The sequence below is a fragment of the Falco peregrinus genome, chromosome 5, assembly GCF_023634155.1.
Source record: "Falco peregrinus isolate bFalPer1 chromosome 5, bFalPer1.pri, whole genome shotgun sequence".
Lineage (NCBI taxonomy): Eukaryota > Metazoa > Chordata > Aves > Falconiformes > Falconidae > Falco > Falco peregrinus.
The window spans coordinates 13,731,592-13,744,048 of NC_073725.1; the positions used below are offsets into that span (position 1 = coordinate 13,731,592).

General features: G+C 39.4%; 1 protein-coding gene across 2 annotated transcripts in view; it reads left to right on the plus strand.

The window, feature by feature from the left end:
* The window catches only part of CMTM8 (CKLF like MARVEL transmembrane domain containing 8), a 39,210-nt gene that overhangs the window by 16,331 nt on the left and 10,422 nt on the right, over positions 1-12,457 (plus strand). The window lies entirely within an intron of this gene.

Genomic DNA, 12,457 nt, shown 5'->3' on the forward strand with positions numbered 1-12,457 from the left:
TGTATTTGGGACTTGATACAGAATTCGTCAAGAGGTACAATAAGCTTCTAGACAGGCAGGCAACCGCAGATCTGGATGCAGACTTATTTTTTCATGTCTTCTGTTGGTCAGGCAAGGGGAACTGTTTCAGCCTTTGAAGACTAGAGGATTTTGTCTCACAGCAAGAAAAAAAATCTGTATTGTATAACACCAGTTTCTGTGGTGGTCAGATGGAAATTAAAAGATACTTTAATTATAAAAATATAAAAAATATTTTTTGAATGAGCAGCTAACATTTTCCTTATGTTTAAATGGATGTAGAATACAGCAATAGCTTTCTTAGCAGGTGCTCTCTGATTTTTCCATTGCATTCTATCTGGCTCTACAACTGTGTCTCTTAACTATAGGGCAAAATAAAATAAAAGTTATTCCCAAAGAAGTAATAAGCTTTCTATTTTAATGTAGCTGCTAAGATTTGTGGAACAATGCAGTGCGTCCGCTAATTATAGGCATCTCTATTTACACAGTCTAACAGGAAGATGGAGATGTAAAAATAGCAACAAAGAGCCAGTGACATTAATAAAGCAGCTGTATACAGCATTGTTCTCTTGAAGAACATAGACACCATTTAAAGTAGACTACATAAATAATCAGTCATAATTCATAAGTAACCATTGTTAGGAATTCTCTTTTAAAAATAGTTCACTTTATTAACGTACAAATGATGGCAGAATGACTTTCTTTGTAGGTGTGAGTATTTTACATGGACACATACACCAAATGTTATAAGTAAATGACACAAATCGTTGCCATTTATTGGGAAGCTGGTATTCATCTACCATCAGAAGCTGTATTCCTTCCGTGAAGATGGAAGAAAGGAAGATAGAGTGCTATAAAACTTCCTCCAAAGCAAAAATCTGTTTAGATAGAAGAGGCAGGATTGAGGTACAAGAGCACTTTTCACTTTACATGAGTTTATTAGAACAGAGTATCAAACCCTTCCTACCATCATGTTCCATTAACGTGGTAGTTGTAGTAATAAAAATAATAATAAATAGCCATATTGGGGAAGACACATTCAGACAGACACATAAGACCCTGTATCTTTTGAATCAGAATCTACCTCTGAGCTTTTCTGGACAGTTAGACATGACTGAAGCTAATAGTCTTTTTTTCTAATTTTTCTGCGCAAGGGAAATAATTCCCTCACACACTTCCCAAAAGTAAGAAAACAAACACGTATTCAGTGTATGCAGCAGGTTAAACTTGTGCACTCGCAGTTTGTAGGTGTGCTTTATAAAGGAGAAGTTGTATTCAGAGCACAAAGGCTATACCATGGTCTTTATCTCTAGAAATACGTCTCTACTACTTGACTTGAAAGCCTGTGAGCCTTCTCAGAAAAACTCCTGTGTGTGAACCAGGGCCTACATCTGTGCAAATAAAAGGTAGTATGTTAAGCAGGGGTCCTCAAACTAGGGCCCTCGGGCCAGATACAGCCCCCCAGGGTCCTCAATCTGGCCCCCGGCATTTACAGACCCCCCTGCCAGGGCTGGGGGGGGGGAAACCAAGCAGCCGCAGATGACTGCCTGCCACTTCATCCGCGCGCCGGCCCCCTGGTTAAAAAGTTTGAGGACCCCTGATGTTAAGCTTGTCATTTGCCCCACCCAAGAAACTCCCCCCAAAACTCTAAACTGGGGGGGGGGGGGGCAGACCCTATCTCACAGTTAAGCTGCAGCTGCACTCCTGAAATCATTTCTGTCTTGAGAGGAGATATGAAATTCATCATCAATTGAAATGCTTGTTTAAATGTGAGGAAACGTCTTCTGTCCAAATCTTGGCTTCAAGTCTCAAAATCAGAATTCAAAAAGCCTACCAGTATGTTGGTTTTTTTTTAAAAAAATATTTAAATTGCTGCAAAGGAGCACTGCAAGCCCTTTTAAAGTCCTTCGACCAAGTAGTTAATGTTCCCTATGAATATGAGCTCTCAAATCTGCACGTAATTTTGTAGTATAAAGATCTTTTAAAATTGAAATCAGTGAAATCATATAGCATTGTATGAATTTGTTGATAGGACTCATCACAAATCAACTCAATAAATAACCTCTGCATTTCATGTGGGTCATATAGGATGTATTTTTGTTTCTCTACTGCCTGTACAGGGACCGGATTTAGAGGGCCAACTTGTGAATGTCATTTCTTGAAGAAATCAGCTACTTTACTCGGAGCTCCAAAATGCATTAATATTTGAATGTTAAATACAAAACCATTAAACTTTGTATCACCTGTCTTGATGATTTATAACCAAGCTTTTGAAAAGAAAAAATGATTAGATTATTTGCTAGTTTTAAATCAGAAGGTGTTTGAACCAAGTCTTCCAAGTTTTTTCCCCCAAGAAACACCACCTCTGGAGGCTGCACAAAACAACCATTAGAAAACAAAGAAATGTGTACCCTGTGCCGTGTGTGTCTGTGTGACTATTTTGCTTTGTAATTTTTGTCTGTTTTATAATTCATACTTGAAAACAGCATTAAGTGAAAATTTCCTCAGAAAGTAACTGAAAAGACAGATCTAAGGGATCTAATATACTATTACATTTTTTTCACTGCTGAAGAGTAAAACGTAGCAGGAATTTCAGTAATTCCCAGCTTCATGTTACCACGATGTTTGCTGTAGCAGAACCACTTCTCCCAACTCTGTTAGGAATCTGTGGACAGTGAATTTTAAATCAACAGCACTGCTGCGCAACAGCAAGGTGTTTCTTTTGGGGAGCTGCTAGGTGGTGGGAGTAATCCCTGCTGCAGCCAGGTCTTGCTGAAGTGGAAGGAAAAGGGAGCAGCAGCATTCCTTTTACTCACATCCGTCTTGATCCGTAGATAAGAGGCCAGGCGTCTCCTTGCGTTGAGGTCACATTTCGAGATTAAGCACCGTGGAGGTCATTGCCTTCCAACTGAGTGCCCTTCCGGAAAGGTAAGTGCTTTTTAGGACAAGCTGTTTGTCTTTGGTAGCACTTCGCACCACCCCTCTTTATTTTTCTATTAAACTGTGTCCCCGATGGAGCCAATGATAACAGCAGCCAGTGCATTTCCAGCGAGCTGCAGCAGCTCTGAGCGTGACTGACCTGGAATGGGTTTGTTGCACAGTATTCTGCATAAAAAAGTACTTTAGTGGAATAATAGAACATTATGGGCAAAGATCAGGCTGGATCTTCTGCTGCAGCTGTGTAGATTAAATGATGGGTAGCACTGTCTTAGCAAGGGTGCATAAGTTAATATATGCATAGTGCACAGTAACCTATATAAATGTCTCGTGTGTGCAGATCCTCAGGCAAAACACAAGCATTAATTTAGAATTTACAGGCATCAGTAAACAGTAGTGTGCTCCTGAATGCAGCCCTCAAACCTTAAAGCATTTAATGTGGAAAGTGCCCTGGGACAAGGACCAATTTTTATGCTTTGTACACATTTTAATGATCTGTTAATGATCAACCACTGCTCTGCAAAGAAGATAGATTTTATGATGATATAATTCAAGCCAGCTTCTTCACCGCTGCTTGAGATTATTCCTCATAATTCTACTTTAGAACAAATGGTCTATTGATGTGGCATGTAGCCATCCCATCCTATTCTATCAACACTTTTGCAGCCTTCAGTACTCGATTGTCAGGGTCCCCTGCAGGAAAGTAGGGCAAATTAAAACCAGAAGTTACTAACAGCGGTTGGAATGGATCTGGTCAGTGGTCTGTTGGGTCTGGTATTCAGTCTCTGATAATGACTGATAACTGAAAACTTAGGGAGGAATGTAAGAACGAGCACATACAGCAAGATGATTCTCTGCTGTAGTTTTCTAGCTTCTAGCAAACTGCACACTTTGGAATTTCCAGAGCTGAAGGTTGCATCTTGTCTATTGTTTATATAGGTAATATATACAGACAGGGCTGACCTGTCTTTCAGGAGTGTGTATGATGCTTCCTGTGGCAATGAATTCTGTGATTTGGTTATGTATTGGTTTTTTCCTTCTTGAGGTTTTTTTTTTTTAATACCACTTACTTCTCTCTGGTTTTCAACTTTCTGCCTGATAATTTAGCTGGATGCGTGTGTTATGATTCCTAATCCAGTCCTTGTTCCCTTCTTCATGCTACTTGCCATTCTGCAGACTTCTGTATTATCCTCCTTCAGTCTTCGATAGACTGAAGGAATAGATTCATCTGTTTTCCAACTTTAACTTACTTTTTGTGCAGGAGCCCTTCTCTGTGCCTTGCATAATCCAGCTGAATAATGTTAGAAATGGGAAAGGGATGAACAAAATATATTCAGTGCATGGGTACGCCATTGATTTATAAAGTACTGTGATATGTTCTGTTTGGTGAGGTTTTTTATGATTTTATTCCTTTCCTAACAGTTTCTAATTTTCCATTGTGACATTTTAGGTCACATGGAACAAAATTTACAACCCAAACACAGTATTATTTCTTGTTTGCCTTCTGAATATTCATTACCCTACCTCTAGTTATTTTTTCAGACAAAACTTGCTGAGAAACTGTAAGAAATAAACTCTTTTGTAATAATGTCACAGTTTTGATGGGAGATGGGGTGGTCTGTGTTTTCCAGAAAACATCTCTTGCTTCTTTAATTTACGCTACCTCCTTTTGGTCTGCGTTACTTGTATTAGCTCTGGTCTCACACATTCCATGCATATTTCTCAGGTGAAGCAACACTTGAGTATTGTAATACACTACTGGAACGGACAGTATGGTTTCCTTACTCTTTCCTACCCCCAAGTTGTTTTTCTCAGCTGTCAGTTGCAGGGAGCTGGGGCATCGTATCGCAGAAGATTCATGCATGAGTTGCAGTGCAGTCAGTGGAGTCAACGGTGAAGGCTAGAGGAGTACCATTGTGATTCATTCATTTTAGTAGGCAGTAGATTCCTTAAGGTGACATGAAATTGGGGTGTGCTACTGCATTTTGCTCAGGTACTATTGTCTTTATGCCTAGGCAGCACTGCAGTGTGGCAATACCCATCCTGGTCAGAAAAATAAGTTTCCTGCTTGCATGCCAGCCACTGACTGCCTCCCTCTGTCTGCTTTTCCCAATGAGACTTTATAGTTTCTTGGGCACTCCTGCAAACTGGCTCTGCCTCTCAGTGTGAATCCTTTTGTAAGTGCAAGCCGATACCCTTATTTACGCATGACGCCAGTTCAGTGCATCCTTGCTGCGTGGCTGATCTGGATCATGAGTGTCAGGTCTGAACATCAGGACTAGCCCTTCTTTACAGGCTCAGGTGTAAGGAGGTCTGGTCCCCAGTTTTTTAGGTGAAGGCACTCTTGGACTCTTTCCTGGGGAACTGGGGGATGTGTGGGAGGACTTCCCTGCTCTGTGGAGCTGTGGGAAAGGCACTAGATATGTGTCAGCTGTTGGGCTGAATTCTCACTCCAGAATAGGTGTACTCCCTATTGAATGAAATGTCTGCCAGCAGGCCTTGACTATTTTCCAGCCTGGGTCAGGAGGTTTTACTGTGTGGCTTGTAATAGGATTTGGACTAAATTCTTGAGTAAGATAGTTCACTCTTTAGTGAAGATGTACTTCTGGAGCATAGCTGCTTCCAATAGTTTTCTTAGGAAATCTGGTGTAAAAACTGGGGTGGGGAGTGGCGGCGGCAGAGTTTTTTCAAGTGATGTTTAGTATTGCCAGTATTTTGAGCCCTTGCATTTGCATTTGGTCTGGTGCTGCCATGGAGCCAATAGCATGACAGAAAGTTTGAAGACTTGTGGGAAGGTTCAACACTGAAACTGGTTGCTTGAAAATAACTTAAAAGGTATTCAGATAATTTTTAGAAATACTGTGAAAGTAAGAAGAGACTGAATTTTGCACAATTTTATTACAAATAGGAATGTTTTCAAAGGTAGGAGAGACTTGAGATCTGTAGCTGCTGCTCAGTTTGGTACTAAGAGTTGTACTGTATTAATGATAAAATACTTTATTGTATATCCGTTATGACCACTGGCATTTTTTTGTGAGCACTGTGGATTTTTAAATTTTGCTAGGAAGGCAAAGCACTGAAAAGTTTCAGCAAAAACACTAGCCTTTTCTTTTATTTGGTGTACAACCTGCAAAAACATGCAGAACTCAAAGGATGTTTTCCCTGCATGTATGTAGAGTCAGAGTTCTCTTCTGCAGGATTGTCTCACCAGGCGAACGGGCAGGGTGAATCACGAAGCTTTCCTCCACTGAGGAGCTCTTGGCAAAATCAATGCTTCCAATGGCTGCTGACACCGAATGCTTGTGAAGTACAGTACTGTCACTAGTGGGGGGGGGGGGGGGGGGGGAGCGGCGGTCGTATTCGCTGGTGTCAACTCATTGTAATGTTCTGTGTTAAAGTATTTGGGAATGGGAAAGAGATGCAGTAGGCTAAGGCAGTGTATTGAATAGATCGTTGCAGAGTACGTTAACACGGACCTTGACGTTTCAAAGATACTTAAGCAAGGATCCCATCTCTCTAAAACATGTAGCTGAAAGATGTTTTTGATTTTCCTTGTGTTTGTATCTTTACTCAGTGTTAATAGAAGTCTTTGATTTCTGAATCAAACTGGATCCTTCCAGTTTTAAAAGCAAAGTTTTAAAAATATTTTTAGCAACTTTTTTTTCTGACTGCAGCACAAACAAGATTTTTATGATTTGTAATTTGGTCTGGGCTGATACTTGATTTATCTAGTACTTGCAGGCTTTTACCTTACTTTTTCTTAGGCATTTTTCCTCCATGGACATTAAAATACAGTTTTCTAAATAGTGGGGAAGAATTTTGTGGTTTTGTTTATTTTGTTTTGTTTTTATTTGCTTTTGGTGGAGTTTGTTTTGGTTTTGTTGTTGTAAGTAAAACAATAAATACTCCTCATTTCCAGTAGTTTGTGGAAAACCCTACATTTGATGTTACTGTTATACCCAGTATGGAATTGAACCTGTCAAAGTTGCTTTGTGCAGACACTCTAACTTAGCATCACCCTTGTGAAAGATTTCTTTATATGTATCGCTTATATCGAGCATTCCCTTTCAGTCTGCAGGGGTTTGGCACGGTATACAAATTGCCCGTTCGATGTTTCTGCTGGGCAGCTGAAGTCTGCCCAACTGCCCCCGTCTAAAGCAGCTTCCTAAAACCAGCAATGATTGTGCTCTCTCTAGTGGCAGAAGGGGAATTGTTGCATGTTGCTTCATAGATCGTTTATGAGAGCACAAAACCTCTGATTTAAAGACGTTGTTTAAGTGCACGGCAAACATTTACTCCACTTCCAGCCATAGCTGCAAGGAAAAAATAATCATTCTGTACCTGTCAAATGTAAGACGATTAAATCTGCCTGTTCTTACGACTGACTGTCCTGGGCTTGTCTTACAGGGACAATAGAGGAGGAATGCCCTTTTTTTTTCCTCTCCTTTTTTTTTCTCTTTAAATACAATCCCACCCATCCACCCACCCCGGTAATGATTCACATTATAAGATTCTGCATTTTGGTGTGTGATCCATCTCATGTCAGGTCTGGAAGAATGTTAATCTTACCAAATGCTTACAAATCCACAAGGGGTGGTTGACTAATCAACATAAAATAAGGGGAGCCCTGTAGTGCTGAACTGCAAGTTTTGCTGCCCTCGGGGATCCTTGCTTACCGTCTTAGTGCCTGATGCATCTCCAGCCTTGTCGTCCCTGAAAGCCATGAAAGGTGAGATAACAAACTAGGGAGCAGGCATGAGAAATGCTCATCTTCTCACTGCCCACAGGAGATTCCATGGGGTTTTTTTTGCCTGCAGGGAGTTGCCAAGGGAAGAAAAGGTTGGAGGCTGAGACATTCATAGACTGCTTGTACTGCTGCTGAGGTAACTTCTAACTCGTGATTTAGTGGTGAAATAATGATGTGCAGTAATTTAGAATGGTCTTTCTTTCTACTAGTTGTAAATTTCCTTTCTTGGGAAGGAGAAGCAAGATGTCATGCTTTCCACTTGCTGGATTCTGTCCATGTTTAGGTGGCTTGAATACAGGAGACAACTGTTGCTGCAGATGCTGAACTCTTCTAGTCTCCTGCAATCATTTCCATCTGTGCCGGCAGCAACTCTGCATAAATCCTACAGTAGTTACGCATACAGAGAACTGAAACAGTCCTATGAAGCATCTCTAGGTTAAAGAATAGGAAAAGCTTTAGGCAAACATGCCAGGTAGTTGGGGTTTTTTGTTGTTTTGGTGTGAGTTTTTTATTTCATGAAACTGGATGAGCCTTGGCGTTTTCTCCCTGTCAATTCTGCCACAATGAGATTCTTTCTCCTTTGAAAGGGATGCATAAACGTTTTTAACTGTGTGGCAGGGTTAACCAGTAAAGATGAATGCTACAGAGTTTGTAATGCTTGTGTCACTGGAGAGGAGTCACAGGTTATGTAAATACAGTTTGCAAGTACAAATTCAGTTCTGCAGTTTTTAAGCTGCTTCAGAAAGCAAAACTGGATACACAGATTCAAACTCACATCTGTTTTCGTACCCACTGACCTGTAAGGGGACATGAGACAAGGTGTCTCATCTACTAGGCAACAAAGTATTTTTTTTTAAGTAACTAAATAGTCAGATGTTTTTGAAATTCTTGGCACTGTGGAAAAATTATGGCACTTATTTAAGGGTTTGTATATGCAATTAAGCATCTAATCTTAAACCTGCACGCTCAATAATGTTGGATTTCGCTACAAATTTATTTCTTTTTTATGGTGTCTGCCAACTGCTGAAGTATGCATTAGTACATTTGATATATTAATGTATTCTAGTAATGGAGATACCTGATCAAGCAGCAGCCAGACAATTGCGAAATAGATGTCTGAGGTGAAATCAGAGATTGCAGTAAACAAGGGCAAACTGCTTGCCTTTATCATGTGCTGGCAAGTGAAATCCTTATCTCCCATTTGACTTGAAAAACTGGACCCAGTTGGTGGAGCCCTTAGAATCTCAGGACCTAGCACCCCCTCTCATTGACTACCACGTGCATTATTTTCTTCATTCTTGATGCTTTTTCCTTCCTTTCTTAGAGTGATTTTTGACAGGATTCTGGTATGTTCCTGTAATTCTAAATAGGCATATTTTGACTTGCTCATAAATTAAAATATAATACTTAGCTATTACTAGTACACTTCAGCATACCTGGTTATAATGAGATAGAGGCCTTTCCCAGTTACTTTCTCCCTTGTCTTTCAGCTGACCTGAAGCACTGAAGGTAGCTGTGTACTTTCTACATGCTGAATTACTATGGGCGCTCCCCAGGTGTTGCGGTTGCTGGTCTTTGCTTTACGGTATCACATAGTTATTACTCACTTGCCAGATTCTGTACACTGGATGCTCATTGAGATGGCATTTGAATATAGTCCAGTTATTCCCAGTGGGGAGGTTTGTTACCAAATCAGCAGGAAAAGTCATTCGCTGCTCCAGCAGATGCACAAGTGTCATCCAGTTTGAACTGATCTGTTGAGCAGCAAACTGTAATGTAAGGGACAGTTAGAATATTATGAGACAGGCTTTTAACACTGCAGAAGCTATCCCAGTATTAATATGCTGAGAAGACAAGCTAATCACAGAAAACTTGTCTAGATGTCTATGTTCCTTTGACTCTTTAGTTACTTTGTGGATGCTGACAGCCAGTGTGAACGTTAAATCAATTTATTGCGTATGTTTACATATGCAATAAAACCATTTGCCATATCATTTAACTGCACACAGTGAATAGTTTACTATGAGCTGATCTGGCCTTTTCAGGTCTAATCAAGAAATCTGAAATATTATTTCAGCCTGTCAGCTCCAGTAATATGCAGTAAGAGTGTCTGGATCTAACTGAAAATGTCAGATGCACTTTAATATGCAACCCTTCAAAGTTATGATGCATACGAACCAAGAACTAGTTAAGAATATAAATCTGTAATATCTGTGGCGCATCTCAATTGCTTAGATAAATTGTTCTGCCACTGATATGGACTAGCTAAAAACATTCATTGAAAGCAATTCATTTGGAATTTGGAATGTAAGAAGTACAGCCACTTAAATATTTAAAATTAGATTGAAAGAGGGGTAATAATGCCAGGTTAGAATGTTACTGGAAATAGCAGTGACCAGTGAGGATACCAGTGCAGTAGTTAATGTCTTGCTAGCTTTGTTGTCTGGTAATGTAAGATCAGTGGTCTCATGTAATCTCAAAATTTTCCTTTTTAATGTTACTAATTCACTGCTTGTGACCAGATATAATCCATTATATAAGCTGAGGTGTCCTTATCAACCTTATTTGTGTTTAATGTAGTATTAAGCATTTCTCATAGTCTTGTGCTTTTTATGAGAAAGTATACTTCTATTTTTAAAAGCTTTCTAAAAACCAGCACTGTTGTCAGTAGGCTATAGTGTTTAATGATTTATAATTGTATTTGTTTTCTTTGTCTCATCTTTGACGTTTCTGTTCTTGGTATTTTACTAGATGTTGATATCTAGGATAAATCTGTCCTTAATAATTATTTATCAAGCACGAGACCGGTTATTCATTGGTATAATTTCTGAATTATGAATTTAAATTTGGATTAAAGTGGATGGAAACAACAAAAAGCAACTTTGTATCCTAAGAAAATGGTATTTTGTTAGCTAAACAGTCTATCAAGATTGTTGAATCTTAAAGCTGTTGGAACACTGGAACTGAGTTGGTTTTCAATCTAATCATGGGTAGTTCATGCATTTTGAGGCATTATTAACTGAATTGCTAAATGTTGTTGGAATTAGAATTTAAATGAACTACGAGAAGCATTGCTGAACTGGTAACTTTGCATTTAAGAATAGTGTATGTTTAAACTACCCAGTTAATGCTATTGGAACTGTTCTTGTGAGGCAATACTGCCCTCCCCTGGCATGCTGTGGAAAGTAGGAATTTTTATCCCAGTCTGAGCAAGTTCTAGGGCTTCCTGTTAAGAGAGAAAATCCTGAATTGGTGAAAACGGTGGAAAAATACTCTTAGAAAGACCATTATGTGCCTTCTCTATTACAAGACCAAAAAAAAGGAAAAGTGGAACAGACATTTGTGTGGTGCTTTTGCGGATGTGGATGAATGTACAGATAATGTACAGAAATATACTCTGAACGTGCAAGATAACAGAAGGCTGAATTAAGTTTGGGTGGCAGGAGGATGAATTGAAGGCAAAATAAACATATACCAGGACACTGCTGAAAGTTAGCAGGACCAATTACAATACACTTTTGTTTAACACTAGAGTTTTGTCATGTATGTAATATTTAGAGCTTTATCATTAATATTTACATATTCAGTTCTGCAATAGAAAAGTAAATGGGACCATGGACAACAACTTGCATGGGAATAGGATTAGCTTTTGCGCAAATGAAGCTATAGCAAGACTGTCATCTTCTGTCAGGAGCTATTGATTACAAAGATGCCACCGTAGGCTCAGGAAGTCCCTCTACTGCACGTTCCTGAGAGCTGAGGAAGGTAGTCCAAGGAAACATTAATATTGCATGATCTATTCTTAATATATTTCTTTGGACATTTGTTATTAACCACTGCTGAAGACTAATATTGGGTTAGAAGGTTCTTTAGATTGTCCAGATATGGCTGTTGTCTGTTAAATAAGTGTGTTACTATGTGCTTTAATTTTGTCTTCCTTCAATTTCTTACTGCCAGGCAGTTTCACCGTAGTCCATATAGCAGAAGGAGATAAGTCTTGTCTCAAATATAAGAATTTTAATTCCCACATCTGACTCCAGTAAAGTGTGTGTGGTGGGATTTGTATTTTCTGCTTTCTTGTTTTTAAGGAATAAAATAGCCCTTTATTTTCATAATTAAGATTTTTCTAATTGCTGGACAACTTGTGAAACACACAACTTTTCTTCCTGTGGCTTATATTTTGTTTGCTCCTCATATCTCTTAATGCATTGGAGATCACCTAACACTAGAGAAAACTGGAGAAGAGTATGTTAAAATCTTGGTTCATGTAATTCTTCATGTCTTAGATATGAACAGATTGCCAGATTCAAGATGAGGAGAAAGTTTTTTCCCCCAGATTGGTTTGCTTGAGGACTTGGCTTGAGTGTGATTTCTTATCTACTACTCAGGATCAGGTCACTTTGGAGATGTTTTAAGAACAGTGGAATATAACATTCTGAACCTGACCCACTCTGGTCCAGCAGCGTGTCACAGTGGTGCTGTCTGTTGATCTTTTGTTGACCTTTTATAATAAGGTCCCAGGAGTTGTTTTGTGCCTGCCAGTCCACAGGGCAGGTGGACTAGACCCCAGCTGCTGAGTTTTCGTGACAGTGGCAGATGGGACCTGAAGATCCCAGTGGCCCTTCACAGGTTCTGTTTCTAAAGTGACTTTGCTGACTGCAAAATATTTACCTTCATGCACATAAGCTAATAGGCGAAAATAAGCAATCCTTTTGAGAGCTAGCTGTAAGACCACTACAAGTGTGGCTTCGTAAT